The sequence below is a fragment of the Dermochelys coriacea genome, chromosome 7 (assembly GCF_009764565.3).
Source record: "Dermochelys coriacea isolate rDerCor1 chromosome 7, rDerCor1.pri.v4, whole genome shotgun sequence".
Lineage (NCBI taxonomy): Eukaryota > Metazoa > Chordata > Testudines > Dermochelyidae > Dermochelys > Dermochelys coriacea.
Genome location: NC_050074.1, coordinates 34,249,837 through 34,264,892, shown reverse-complemented (window position 1 = coordinate 34,264,892; position 15,056 = coordinate 34,249,837). Strand labels below are relative to the sequence as shown.

Sequence of the window (15,056 nt, the reverse complement as noted above, 5' to 3'; positions counted from 1 at the left end):
AAGCATCTGCCCTGCACACAGGTCTTTCGCTGGGCAAACTCATACTCCGCGAGGAGAGCATTATTCCTCCCCTAAGCCAACAGAACGCACAGCAGCTGTGAAACAAAAATCTCTCCCGAGTCTTGCTGGGGCTTTGCAAAGGTACAGTCTCTGTCCCTCCAGCCGCAGCTCCCCTACCCACATAGATGCACCTGGGCATGCTGCAGTCCTTCTGCTTCACAGGAAAGGTGACAAAGGCTCAGCTCCTAACCCTGGCCTCCAGCCCTGCCTCCTTGGGCTGTTGTGCACATGTTGGACATTTCAGCTCCTCCTCCCACAAGTCCCAACCCCTGGAGAATCTCGCAAGTGACTGTCTTTATTTCCACACGAGGCTGCGAATGTTCAGATTCCACAGAAACCCCCAGTGTCCCATCCTCCGGGGACAAGCAGCAGCCAGGCAACTGGGGTGCTGAGACCAGTGCCTATCATGCTGACCCACCCCATTTCCTTGTGTTCCCCTCTTGGTCTGTCTGCATCCACCGCTCGTCCCCTGTCTTATACTTAGGCTGTGAGCTCTTGGGAGCAGGGACCATTCTTTTGGTCTGTGTTTGTCCAGCAGTTAGCACAGTGGGATTGTCCCCAGGGAAAGGGTCTCTGCCCCAGCAGCCAGGCACAGGGACAGCAGGACAGCTGGAGTTCTTGATGGCTCAGGGCCAGGAAGATCCCTGGGGATTCCTTCCGTATGGCAAAGGACAGGCCTGAAGCACAGGGCTCTAGATTCTAAAGTGGCCAGAACAGAACTTAAAAGGCAGGAGCAGGGGACTTATCCTGGTGTCTCCTGGTATCGATTCCAACAGGGAGAAGCGGAGGCAGGGAGCAAAGCTAGGAAGCTCTGGGCCTAGGAAGACTAACCTGTCATCCCTGCTGTGGCATCACAGCCCAAACCAAGGAAGAAGCTAGGACCTTCCCGCAGGGCTTGATGGCCCAGGTAGCTCCAAGTTGGGATGCGTGGCACCCCCCACCCAGGACATTATTCCTCCCGTATTGTAGAGCTGAGTCTGAGATGGCTCGGAGAGTGCAGACTGCACGGTCCCACTCTGTGCTCACCCAGTGGCACACACACGAGGCTCAGCCCAGCCCGGCCTCTGCACTTCTCTTTTCTTGCACTTGGGTGTCAGCTCAAGGGCCAGTTCCACTCCAGGTCACAGCAGCCTTCACTCCTCCCCCATCTCCAGGCATTTGGAAAGAGGGAGCAGCTTGTGGCCAAGCTGCTGTGCGCACCCAGACAGCTGCCCCACCCTGCCCCAGAGGCAGAGGCATTTCCCAGCTGGCTGACATGATCCCTCTGCATCAGTTTGTTACATGGGCAAAGAGCTGGTTTCACAGCTGACTGATGGCAAACAAGAGAGGTTGCTGCCAGGCCCACGTAATCTGTGCTTCGGGGGTTTTCTCCAGACATCAGTGATCCTTAACGTCCTCTCCTCAGCACCTCCACAGGCTGAAACCCTGCCTGCTGCATAGCCATGTCATTACACCAATTCGCTCCAAACACAATGAGATAATCATCCCCAGGCCTCAAGAAAGAGGCGAGCCGCACACTTCTCCCAGACCAGGGGATAATCTATGATCCCAGGCTACTGTTCAGCACCTCCAGCCTCCAATCTGCAATCAGGAAGGGTCCGGGGCAGCCACCTCCGGAGCTCCAGCTGCCATCACCATCCAAACCATCTCCAGGAGAGGGAGCTCCAACAGAGACTGGAGGCAGACCAGAGATAGTTAGGTGTCTAGGACACACAGAACGTGGGGAAGGCATAGGGCGGCAAGAGCACTAATCCCCTTAGGCCCACTGGACACTGTCAGTTACTGTTGTGTGCACAGAGATGATGGGCTGACACAATCCCAAACCTCCACTCAGGACACAAAGGGAAGATCTGCTGAGCGAAGCTGGGGCTGCAGTGGCAGCTAATCTTGGAAAATCCATGGCCAGCACACAGTCAGACAGCCTCAGTGGAGCCCGAGCAGAGATTTCACAGGATGAGTGAGGCAGACTCCAAGTTCAGCACCAAACCGCAAATGCATCCCCTCTGCTCTAGCACAGCACCCATGTTAAACCATGTTCTATACAGCTTGAGACCTTTAGAACAAGGCTCTGTGGTTTTCACTCTTCCTATGTGTGTGCCGTGAATGCAGAAGCCCCCATACTACACCCCTGTGGCAGCAGGACACGTGTTGGGCTATCCACATAAGCGCCAGACAGCTACCAACCAACCACTGGGCCATCGCACACACCCAGCATCCAACCACCCACCCCGATAGCTCCCACTCTGCAGCCTCTTGGCTGGGGAAAGATAAAGGCTCAAAAACTCACTTGGGGAGATTCCTGCTCCCCTAAGTCCTCTCTTGCAGCCCCTTCAGGCTGAGTCTCTGTCAGCGCTGCCAGGGCTCAGGGGAATTGCTCGCCCCTCAGCCAACTGAGCCTACAGGCTCCGCAGAGCAAGGGGTGCGACACCATATGGCCTCCCTAACCAAGGAAACACGTGGAGGCAGGTGGCCAGCGACCCTCCCAGGCTCCTGTTAGCAAGGCCGGCTGCAGTAACATAGCCTGTGCTAGAACACTGCCCTGCTGCACCGCCAGTCCAGACACCCAGGGTCCTGTTCTTGACACCCTTCCCCCCACAGTCTGTTTGATCTGTGGGGACTGGAGTTAGCCCAGCTCAGGATGCCACTTCCTCTGGCAAAGCCGCTCTGCTTCATACCGGCTTAATTGTACATGGCAGCAAACAGAGATAAATGGCTCCTGTAGCCGCTGAAGCCAGTTCTCAGGAGATTCCCCAGAGTGTTCCTCCAGCTACAGCATGGGTGGTCACATCCCATCACACCCATGCACTGGGGTGTGCATGTGGGCACACACTCACACATGAATGCACACACGCATCCCCAGACAGGTGCACACACATGCACAGACAGATGTACATGTGCACACCCACACAGACTGAGGGACGTGTGCACACACCCCCAGAGATAGATGTATACATGTGCACACATATACAGATGTACATGCACGCACCCACTGAGAGACAGAAGTATGCACCCACACACAGACGCACATACAGTGAGGAGTATGCACATGCACACACATAGATGTACATGTGCACACACCCACCCACATAGACATTCATACGCGCACACACCCACATGTGCACACACACAGACTGATGCACAAACAGACATGGCACAAGAAGGAAAATAAAGAACGAGCCCAGGAATGAGGAGAAAGACAGGACAAGGGCAAAGATGGGTGCTGGAGGGTGCTGAAGAAGCTGTTCTGGTGTCAAGGAAGGAACCTGGGATGACTCTGCACTGGCCCTGTGGATGCGCCCCAGATGGCAGCAAGCAGAGGAGGGAGCACCCACCATTGCCAGTGACGCATTGCTAGCTCTGCTGCCCACTAACGTGGGCAGGCTATTGTGGGGTCCGCTCGCGCCCAGCCGCTTCGTGGCGCATGCGAAAGTCCTTCTGTGCTCTTTGCCTAGCGCCCTGCAGACTTCACACATCCGTCTTCGGGTGTGACCGCGAGGGGCGCAGGGCCGAGAACAATAGGCCGCTTTGCTCTCTGCTTGGGACTGGCCTCTGTGAACAAGTGGGCGCCTGTGTTCCCCAGGGACACACTGCTCTTTCCGATTAGTGCCGAGAGTGAAAGGGGGTGGGGGTTGTGCGGGAGGCAGAGCAGCAGCTCTCACCAGAGCCCCTGGAACAGCGCCATGTCCCTGGCGACTTAAATAACACCAGAAAGTCACATGACTGCCTTCAAAATCAAGTTACTGACCCAGGCCCATTGGCTCCAACCACATCAGCATCTGAATCACGAGGCAACCTCTGATTTTCTCTCTATCACCATAGTGACCCATCCATCCACCCTCCTTACCTGCCCATCTAGCTCACTCTCACTCTCTGTGGGTTTTATTCTGCTGCCCATTACCCTAGTATCTGAGCACCTGCCATGTAAAAACAATAGTGGGCTTCCTGGAGTCTCTGGAGAGGAGGGCTGGACCAGTGGAGAAGGGCGTGGAGCCTGGGCCTTGGGAGAAGTGGGCTCAAATCTCTGTGCCACAACAGGCTTGCTGTGGGACCTTGGCCAAGTGCCTCTCTCTGGGCCTTGGCTCCCACCTGCCCAATGAGGATAACAGCAAGGGTGTGAGAGGATAAATACAGCGTAGCCCAGATGCTACAGGGACAGGGAACAGGTAAGTCTCTAAGGGCACTTCTCTCTTTGTGGGGGGAAATAGTCTGCCTAGTGTTGGTGGACTTTTCTGCATCCAAAGTGAGGATGAGGGGAAGTGAGGGCACAATGGAGGGGTCACAACAGGAGACCAGCCACAGGCTATCCAAAGAGAAGGGATCCCCCTGGCAGCAGGAAAGGGTCAGAGGGAGACTCCACCCTGTGCGCAAACATCGAGTGCATCACGCCCGCAGGCCTGTGCCAATGCAGCCAGCTTCTCATGTCACAGAGGGGCCCAGAGCACAGGTTGCTGGGACAGGCTGACAGTTCTGGTGGCTGCAAGCAGGGCAGAGTCACTCTAAACAGCTGGCAGGGTAGGAATCGGGGGAGGGTGCACTATCCAGAATTCCTGCTCTCTGCTGGCCACAGAGAGTGACTACTGGCCAAGGCCTTGCAGGGCCTCAGCTTGCCCTTTGCCTCTTGGTTACCTTCCTCCATAAGAAAGAGGTTCCACGCAAGCCTCAATACACCTCCCACCCCACCCCAAACCCCTACACACACACCCCAAACCCTGAATCCTTAGTAAAAACACACTGCAAATCCTTACGCACACCACCACCACTAGGCTCCACAAATGCACGCACCTCCAAATCCTCTCTCCACCCCCCCAATACCATTGCCAACTCCCCACCCACAAACACCACCAACTCGCCACTCCTCACACACACACACACATTACTGCAATAGTCATTTATATATGAACTTAGACAGGCTGAAACACACATGCTGTGGTGATAGGTGCCTAGATAAGAACCTGGCTAGACCCATATACACACACATACACACACACTGTGTTGCTCTCACTTGTTGCAGCTTGTCTCACATTTTGATGGTGAGCTCTCCAGGGCAGGGAACGGGCCTTTATTTCATTCATCTGTGTAACAGCCCGTGAGTTTATGGGTGCTGCAGAAACCATAGTAATCCCTCCTGGGGCTGGCGCTTCCCACAGCACCCAGCTATTTACCTAACCATGTTACAACACTGGGGCAGGCCCACGCAGAGAGATCCTTGCTGCTTCATATTCGTATTGCACTGGAGCTGCAGCCTCTGCCTGTCACACCCAAGTTCCCAGAACCAGATAGGGAGCAGTGGGTGATGAGAGAGGACACTTGGCTCCTCCTATGCCCCCTCGTGTGCTCCACACTCCACCGTGTCTCCTCTATCTCTCACACTGGTAAGTCTGCTTGGAAGGGCCCCTGAATTACGTCTCACCAAGTCCTGTCCCCCATTTCCATGAGCTGTGAAAGCCAGGCAGCTTCCAGAGTCTGTCCCATGACATATCGTGCTGCCTTTGTGCCCACTAGGCAGATCCCTGGTATTTCTTACCCGCCATACAGCAGCCTGGCACCCAGAATGCTGCCCTCAGAACAAACAGTCCATTGTCAAGGGGTGCTGGAACAATTTGTATAGTGGGGATCCTAAGAGCCACTAAACCAAACTGTAAACCAGGTGTATGATGGAAATCACTTCAAGCCAGGGGGAGCCCACCTAGTTCCAGCACCTATGCCATCATCTAACACAGGGGAGGGCAAACTATGCCCCGCAGCCCACATCTGGCCTGCCAGCTGATTTAATCCAGCCCTCTAGCTCCCGCTGGGGAACAGGGTCTGGGGCTGTTCTGCACACACGTGCCGCAGCTCCTGGAAGCAGTGCCATGTCACCCTCCAGCTCCTATGTTTAGGGTCAGCCAGGGGGCTCCATGCATTGCCCCTTCTGCAGGCACTGTCCCCGCAGCTCCCACTGGCCAAGAACTGCGAGCAATGGGAGCTGCAGGGGTGGCACCTGCGGACAGGGTAGTGCACAGACCCACCTGGCCGCACCTCTGTGTAGGAGCTGGAGGGGGGACATGCCTCTGCTTCCAGGAGCTGCTTGAAGTAAGAGCCACCTGGAGCCTGCATCCCTGACCCCCTTCCATGCCCCAACCCCCTGCCCCAGCCCTGATCCCCTCCCGCCCTCCAAACTTCTTGGTCCCAACCCGGAGCATCCTCCTACACCCCAAGCTCCTCATCCCCAGCCCTACCCCAGAGCCTGTACCCCCAGCCAGAGTCCTCACCTCCCCCACACCCAGCCCAGAGCCCCCACCCACACTCTGAACTCCTCATTTCTGGCCCCACTCCAAAGCCCTCACCCCCAGCCAGAGCCTTCACACACACACACACACACACACACACACACACACACACACACACACACCCAGTGTCCCTGCCCCAATCCTAGCCCTGATCCTCCTCCTGCCTTCTGAAACCTTCAATCCCAGCCTGGAGCACGCTCCTACATGCCAAATCCCTCACCCCCAGCCCCATCCCAGAGCCCATACCTGCAGCCAGAGCCCTCACCCCCCCCGCACCCCAACTCCCAGCCCCAGCCCAGAGCACCCTCCCGCACCCTGAACTCCTCTTTTCTGGCCCCACCCCAGAACCTGCACCCCCAGCCAGAGCCCTCACCCTGTCCTGTACCCCAATCCCAATTTTGTGAGCATTCATAGCCCGCCATACAATTTCCATATCCAAATGTGGCCCTCGGGTCAAAAATTTTGCCCACCCCTGATCTAGCACAACTCCCCGTACACACAACCCCCACCACCACAGCCTCGCCTGAAGAGGTGGGGAAGATCCCTGTGAATGGACCAAAAAGCCCAATTGTGTCATCCAGACAGTTCCAACATGCATCTAGACCAGGGGTGGGCAAACTTTTTGGCCTGAGGGCCACATCTGGGAATAGAAATTGTATGGCAGACCATGAATGCTCATAAAATTGGGGTTGGGGTGAGGGCTCTGGTTGGGGGTGCGGGCTCCAGGGTGGGGCCAGAAATGAGGAGTTCTGGGTGTGGGAGGGGGCTCTGGGCTGGGGAGTAGGGTGCAGGACAGGAGGTAGGGCTCCAGCTCATGGTGCAGGCTCTGGGGTGGGGCTGGGGACGAGGAGTTTGGGATGTAGGCGGGTGCTCCTGGCTGGGACTGAAGGGTTTGGAGGGCGAGAGGGGGATATGGGCTTGGGCAGGGAGTTAGGGTGCAGGGAAGGGGTGTAGGGCCTGGGGTGGGGCTGGGGATGAGGGGTTTGGGGTGCAGGAGGGTGCACCGGGCTGGGATCAAGGGGTTCAGAGGGTGGGAGGGGGGATCAGGGTTGGGGCAGGGGCTTGGGGTGTGGGGAGGGGCTCAGGGGTCCAGGCTCTGGGTGGCGCTTACCTCAAGTGGCTCCTGGAAGCAGTGGCCATGTCCCCCCTCTGGGTCCTATGCACAGCTGCAGACAGGCGGCTCTGCACGCTGCCCCATCCGCAGGTGCCACCACTTCAGCTCCCATTGATCACAGTTCCCTGCCAATGGGAGCTGCAGGAGTGGTGCTTGGGGTAGGGGCACTCTGCAGAGCGGAGCCTCCTGGCTGCCCCTATATGTAGGAGCTGGAGCAGGGCCATGCTGCGGCTTCCAGGAGCCGCGTGAAACAGCCCCCAACCCTGCTCCCCGGCTGGAGTGCAGGAGCGGGGAAAGCCCCAGATCCTGCTCCCCAGTGGGAGCTTGAGGGCCGGCTTAAAATGGCTAGCAGGCCGGATCCGGCCCCCAAGCCGTAGTTTGCCCACCCATGATCTAGACAATCCATGGGCTCTTTGTCAGAAGGAGAGAGGATTTACAGACACGTTTCCATTCCAAACACAGGCAAGACGTGGTCCTGGACCTTCGCTGGGGTATCCAGTCTAGTCTCCTCATTGAAGCCCATGCACTGGGGTGCACAAGGCAGATAGGCAGGAGCAATGCTGCCCTCACAGAGAAAGCAGCTGAGGAATGGTCCCTGGGTGGCGGTCCATTCTCTGACTGCATACGCTTCCCCTTGTGCTCTGCATCTTCTCCTGCAGGAATAGTTGCTCTTTGCAGTCGGGGAAGAAGGAAGTTAGAGTGGATGGAACTGCAGCACTCTCCGAAGTGCCAGGAGATGGTCTCATGCCAGCTGAGGGGAAACACACACTGCCCCCCACCCCCATCAGTTTGCCAGACACTTCCAGGGGGTGCAGGGACAGTTAAGCCGCCTTGACTCTTGCAAACACCAAGCACAAGATTATAATGTAGCTACCCAAGTCCCTCTGCAAATAAGTGTATTGCCTAATAATAGGCCAAGGCACAAAAGAGCTGCAAGGGGATCATGGAAACATATTGTAACTTCTAACAGCCTCGCCCCTCCTTCCCCCACACACGCACACACACAAACCCTGTACAGCACGCAGACCTCCTGACACTCTTTGCAAACTGCCTCAGTGTCATAAGACCGCACCAAACAGGCCTGCTCCGATTACAGGGTGTGGGATACCCTGGGATACCCGGCTGGAAGATGGACCCTGAGCTGCTCAGAGAACTACCTTGGGAGCTCTAGGCCACAAGTCAAGCTTCTCTGCAACAGCCCCTTCTGTCATTGACTCTGCCCCACTGCTTTCTCTTCACCTCTCTCAGTGCTCCCTTCTCTCAGGCAACCACCATGGGAGAACTGTCTGCTTGTCCCTTCCATGCCCCTAGACCCCAGCTCAGTACCAACTTACTAATTAGCGTCCTCTGGAAAAACATCCCCAGTGCCTATAATAAAAATAATAGCTCTCTAGCCCCTGGCACTCACAGGCCTAACAGCGCTTTATGACTCTTAACAAGCCACATTTGTGAGCTAGTGCAGAACTGTCACACTCATTTTAATAAAAAGAAAAGGAGTACTTGTGGCACCATAGAGACTAACAAATTTATTAGAGCATAAGCTTTCGTGAGCTACAGCTCACTTCATCGGATGCAAGCATAAGCTTTCGTGAGCTCACTGAAGGCCAAAGCAGTTGATATATTTTGGAATAAAACCAAGGAGTTCAGACTCTCAGACGCATGCTCTAACCCGTTGATACCACGCCCCTCCCACACTGAGAATAGAACCCAGGTGTCCTGCACCCAGACCCCCTGCTCTAACCCATTAAACTCCACTTCCCTCCCAGGGCTGAGGAAAGAACCCAAGAGTCCTGGCTCCCAGCCTCACTCTAATCCAGTAGGCCCCTCCCAAATACACCAGTGTTCCCAAGACTGAAGTTACATCTCCCCAAGCTTCGAAAGCCTCAAGAAGAGCTTGTCATTTTATAGACTCCTAGGTTTCCAAACCCGCAGGGGCCATACCGCTCATCTAATCTGACCTCAATAGGACAGGCCAGAGAATTCCAGCCCGTAACCTCGCTCTCCAGGGAATGGTACCTCCAGCGAAGAGAAGGCTCCCCACAAGCCCTCCCCATAACAAGTGACAACTGAAACACAAATCATCACTTGGTGCTTAGGCAACCCAGCTGACAACCCACAGGGACCACAGCACCAACCCCTGAACTCCTGGCTGCCCTGCACAGAGTTCTCCATCTAACACTCGCACATCAGTCCTTCTGTCTGTCTGATACCTCCACTTCAGTCTGTCCATCTCTCCAGGCCTTTGGGCCCCACTCATCTCCAGTTTCCCAGCCCAAGTACAAACTGATCCCTGACTTCCAAATACAACAGTCTCTCTACACAAAAAACAGGTCCCTGTGAATTGAACTGGGAGTCTGCTCCCAGCCATTCTGGGCCCTTTGCCACAGGAAACATGGAGTTAATCTTGAGTGGCAACAACAGTCAAATAAACGTTTGTAGGAGTGGAGCCCGAAACAAGCTGCCAGGCCCGGAGCAGCAGAACGGGAGGGGGGCTCCGGGTCCTTCTCTCCCTGGGAGTGAGGAACAAAGGGACTGGCCCTTCAATCGAGGGCTGGGTCAGTGTCCAGAAAGGGGTTCGCAAAAAGAAAAGGAGTACTTGTGGCACCTTAGAGACTAACAAATTTAAGGGAAAGGGGTTGTGACGGCCCCACGGGTTGCGCCAAGGCAACACAGCGCTGCCGCCTCCAAACTGGCAGAGAAGGTGCCACACCCTGAGCGCAATTTAGCGCAGCGCCCGAGCTACCCACCAGCCCGCAGCGCCCGAAAACCACAGACGTGGGGCTCCTCAGCGCCCTGCAGGCTTCCCTACCCTACAGATACGCGAGTTCCCCAGCCCGGCTCAGAGCTCCCCAGAGGGCATCGTGCGCTCCAGCATAGGGCGGGGCGGACGCACGTTACAAGACTGGGGGGCGCTTTGCTCCCACACTTGAGCAGGGACACAGTTCGCCCCCCCACCCCTGCACACACACACCCTGCGCCTCTCACAGGCCTGCCACTGGCGACGCCTGGTTTGAATTAGTCACTCTTTCCAACCACCACATTCCACAGGCGGCTGGAGTGGGTCCAGTGCGGGGGTCCCCACCCATCGGGAGAGGGGGGCTCGGGACAGCTCCACCACCGCGGCTGCATGGCCACTCAGCAAAGCTCCCCAGAGCAGATCCCAGGCTCCAGCGCCCCACCAAACCGCCCCCAGCCCGAGCCCGGAGCAAGGGAAACTTTCAACACGCCCTCTGTACAACCGCCACCTACACACACACACCCTGTGTACAAACCCCGCCGATACACATCCCATAGACACCCCCCTGCATGCACGTCCCAAATACAACCCCTGCCCATAGAAACACACAACACCTATGCACACCTCATATGGAACCCCACTTATATACACCTCAGAAACACATCCTAGCTGCAAATGCCAGCTATATACAGCCCATATACATTCCCCCATATACAACTCCCACACACCCCCCCAGCCCTCACCCCCCCATACACACCCAGCCCCTCCTTCACGCACACACGCCCCCTGCAGCTGCGGGGACTTTTACCCCCCCTGTTGCGCCCCCCCCCCCCGCAGGCGCAGCGCCCCCAGGGCTCCCAGCCCCAGATCTGACCCGACCCGCTCCCTGTCCTATGCGCAGTGAAGGCTCCACTCCCGGGACACCCGAGGAGGGCGAACGTCCAGCCCGGGAGGGGGCAGAAAGTTCCGCCTGCCCGGCCCCAGCTCCCTGCCCCAGGTTCGGGTCCCCTCTGGCCGAGCGCTCCTGGGGTGGCTGGTCCTTACCTGCGGGTCAGTGGCTCTCAGCTCCCCGGCACAGCCATGTCTGGCAGGGTCCCGGTACTGCCCAGCCCCGAGCCCGCTCCCGGATTCCTGGCGGCGGCGGCTGCTCCCTGGCACGCAGGGTCCGGTCCTGTCCCGGCGGCGGAGCGCACGAAGTGGACGCCGCTCGACGCAGGGCTGGGCTCTTGTAACTCAGCCCGGGCTGGGTGTGTCTCTCCCCTTCCCAGAGCCGCGCTGCTGGGAGGGAGGGACCAAGAGCCAAGCCAGCCGGGAGCAGAGCGAGCGAGTCACCCTGCCGAGCCGGGCCGCGCTGCGCTGGGCAGCCCGGCCGTGCCCGGGGGCGCACACCCCGGCCAGCCCTCCCCCTCCCGTGCCCAGGTGCGCCCTGGCATTGGCATACCCCAGGACAGCAGCACCCTGCTCGGGTCCCCGGGCTGAGAGCCCCTCCCACGGCCAGACATGCATCCACCTCCCCAGAAAAGCCCCCGCCCCCCGCTGGGGGCCCAAGCCTGAACCCCGGAAAAACTAGAGCAAGCTGGCCCAGAGGGTTAGACTTGTGCCGCCCCCTCCTACCCTGTGGGCTCCACCTCCCCGGATCAGAGGGCTGAACAAGAAGCTGGCTGTGACCCTCCCTGCCAGGGCACCCATCAGACTGAGCTCCACTCCTCTGCTCTGGGCTGGAGAGCTACTCACAGAGAAAAACCTCAAAAGATGCATGGAGAGACCTGCCCGAGGTTAGCACCTTCCACCCCGTCCCACACACCCTGCCTGCACCAAACTCCACACAGCCACGTGAAAAGAGGACACAACTGCGTTGAGAAAAGGGGCTGCAAACCTGCTACAAGATGGTCCCAGGAACAATCAGCCCCCAAACACGACTGCATCTCCTCTGCTCCAGCACAGCACCCAGCACCTCCAGCCCCCAGACACAACTGCATCCCGTCTGCTCCAGCACAGTATCCGGGAACCTCCAGCCTGAGACAAGACTGCGTCCCCTCTGCTCCAGTACAGCACCCGGGAACCTCCAGCCCCCAGACAGGACTGCATCTCCTCTGCTCTCACACCAAGATGTGGCTGCATCTCAGTATTCTAACATGGTTTCCAAGCAAAGAATATTCCTTCAAAATCACAGGGCACCCGATGTTTAAGTCTCTTCCATCCTGCTATTTCTTTTATTATTATTATTATAATTATTTGAATCATGACTTTGGAAGCGTCTGCTGTCATTCAGGCCCAGACCTGGCTTTGAATAGTCCTTTCCCATTACTAAACTTAACCATCACATTTTGTGTTAAATACCTAATTATGGCCTTACATGTCCCAGTGAGTGTCCTGGAGTAAGACATGTGCCAAAGACAGCCTTTCTGTGCTGCAGCTTCCTTATTGACTTTTCTCAGAAATTCATTTCTTCCCCCACTTTCCTGTTTCCCATCTTCTTCCACCTGCCTTCCCCACTGCTCTCTCTCTGCTGTCAACAGTTTGCTAACACTTACTAATGAGTATTTCCAAAATGAACAATTGGGCAATGTCTGATAGAGAATGCAGTACACATGCCTGAAGATCAGGAAGATATTCCTATGTTATAGCCACTGCATAAAACTAGTAACCTTTTATTTCAGCCTAGGTACATACACAATCCCCTTCTCCATAGCACCTGAGCCCCTCACAGCTTCCTCCATAGTACTGACAGAGAAATTATTTGCTCCAAATCACACAGGTAGCTTAGCAGCACCAGCTTCTGAACCCAAGTTCATTGCTTTAACTACAAGATCCTTCTCCATAACATAGGGTAGATCTGGCTTCTCCTGTTCTTTCCCATCTCCAGCCGAAGCCTGGTATTTTGAAAGTGTCTGCAAGGGTCTCCATCCCTGCCTCCCTGGAACGGTTGCATTGGTGACTTTACCAGGCCTTCCCTTAGCACACCACGATAATATCTCGCACCTAGACAGAGCTCTGCATTTCCCAAGCCCTGATGAGCTCAGTAACCCTCAGGATCCACTTGTGGGGCACTGAACTAGCTGCAGGTCAGAAATGAAGCCAGGATGAGGACTTCAGAGCCCCTGGCTCCCAGCCCAAGCTCCCTTCGCTGGCTACTGGTGCTTCATGCTTCAGCCAAAGGACAGCAAAGAGTGGCTGGAGGGGAAGCTGGGAATAAGAATTTCTGCTGACACAAGTGAGATCCTGTACTGAGCCCCTAATAGAGCCTGTGGTTTCAGCCACCAGTCCTTACCCCACAACCACCAAGTTTGTTTACAAGCTATAATGACCCAATGAGCTTGGTTTGTTTAGATGCTATAAATATTGCATGAGCCCTGCTCAGCCTCCGTTATAAACACCCCAGCCCTCAGCTTTGTTTATCAGTTACATGCCATCCAGCAACTCTAGTTTGAGAGGCACCCCATGCAGGCTGTTGCACCATGCGGGGGGTTGTTGTTTGTTGTAATCCATCTCATTGAACTAGAGAGGGGGCTTAAATGACTGACCTGCTGTCTTAAAAAGACCAGAGGTCAGCCCCCACCTGCTGCAGGGCAATCCCAGGAATCCCAGCTGGGAAAGCCACTGGAATTCACACCAGCTGAAGAAGGCAGGTGGGTCACGAAGGGACACAGGGCTCTATGCCCCCCTCCCCAAGCACAGGGACCCCAGAGGGGCAGCCACATGGCTCCCTGCAATATCCAGGCACTTTGTGGTGGCAAGGTGGAAATGCTTCACTTTATGGCAGGCCCTCAGGTTCAGGAGTCTCAAGGGGTAAAGCTCACTCCAGTGATCAAGCCAGCGTCACTTCCTTATGGATGGGTGAGGCAACCTGGGGGTCTGAAAGCACAGCATGGGGAAGCCACTCCCTTCGCACAGGAGTTAAATGACACTTTGTGGGTATTTGTCATCCAGCCTCAGGGGGCCAGTGGAAACATCAGCTAGTTGTACTTACTGGTGCACCCAGAGAGCCAGGCAATGGGGCGCACAGTAAAAGGTGCTCTAGGGAGGGGGCAGGTGAATTTAAAGGGGAGGCCATCTGGTCCAAGTCAGCAAACCTGCACTCTGGTTCTCTCTCTCACTGACCTGCTGGGTGACCTTGGGCAAGTCCCCTCCTCAGTGCCTCAGTTTCTCCATCTGTGAAAGGAGGTGATGCTGCTGTCACCTTTCCAGTGACATATATCACATGCACAAACTGCATTTAAAGAACATTGTTAAGGTGCAAGCCAAGCAGTCCAAAGTGAGGAAATGACAGTGTTATCCATTAAGTCAGTGTTTCCCAGACTTGTTCCTTCGCTTGTGCAGGGAAAGCCCCTGGCGGGCTGCTATTTAACTGCTGCGTCCGCAGGTTCGGCCGATCGCGGCTCCCAGTGGCCGCGGTTCGCTGCTCCAGGCCAATGGGAGCTGCTGGAAGCGGCGCGGGCTGAGGGATGTACTGGCCGCTGCTTCCAGCAGCTTCCATTGGCCTGGAGCATTGAACCGCGGCCACTGGGAGCCGCGATCGGCCGAACCTGCGGACACAGCAGGTAAACAAACTGGTGCGGCCCGCCAGGGGCTTTCCCTTCACAAGTGGTGGAACAAGGTTGGGAACCACTGCATTAAGTTATTCTTAATTCAGCCCCTTTGAGCACACAGATTATGATACTGCCTGTAATTATATATTCACAGTCTATTTTTTCCACAAGACTCCTGCCTCATGGACAGGATGGACAGTGCTCATTTAATGAGCAGTATTCAATATCTTGTTTTCACCTCATTGATCAATGTGTGGTTCCAAGCCTTGTTTACAGCACACTGTTCAAACGCTGCTCTTAATACAAAATTATCTATTTCCTCATGGGTTTTTCTGTGGTTATCACTA

At 56.0% G+C, this 15,056-nt stretch overlaps 1 protein-coding gene across 5 annotated transcripts in view; it reads right to left on the bottom strand.

Annotated features, from left to right (window-relative positions):
- The window catches only part of AHNAK (AHNAK nucleoprotein), a 35,905-nt gene extending 24,495 nt beyond the window's left edge, over nt 1-11,410 (bottom strand). For all 5 annotated transcript variants that reach the window (XM_038408853.2, XM_043519570.1, XM_043519571.1 and 2 more), the window contains exon 1: nt 11,225-11,410. The gene's annotated coding sequence lies outside the window, so the exon portion shown is untranslated. The remainder of the gene's footprint in view (nt 1-11,224) is intronic.
- Between the last annotated feature and the right edge of the window lie 3,646 nt (nt 11,411-15,056).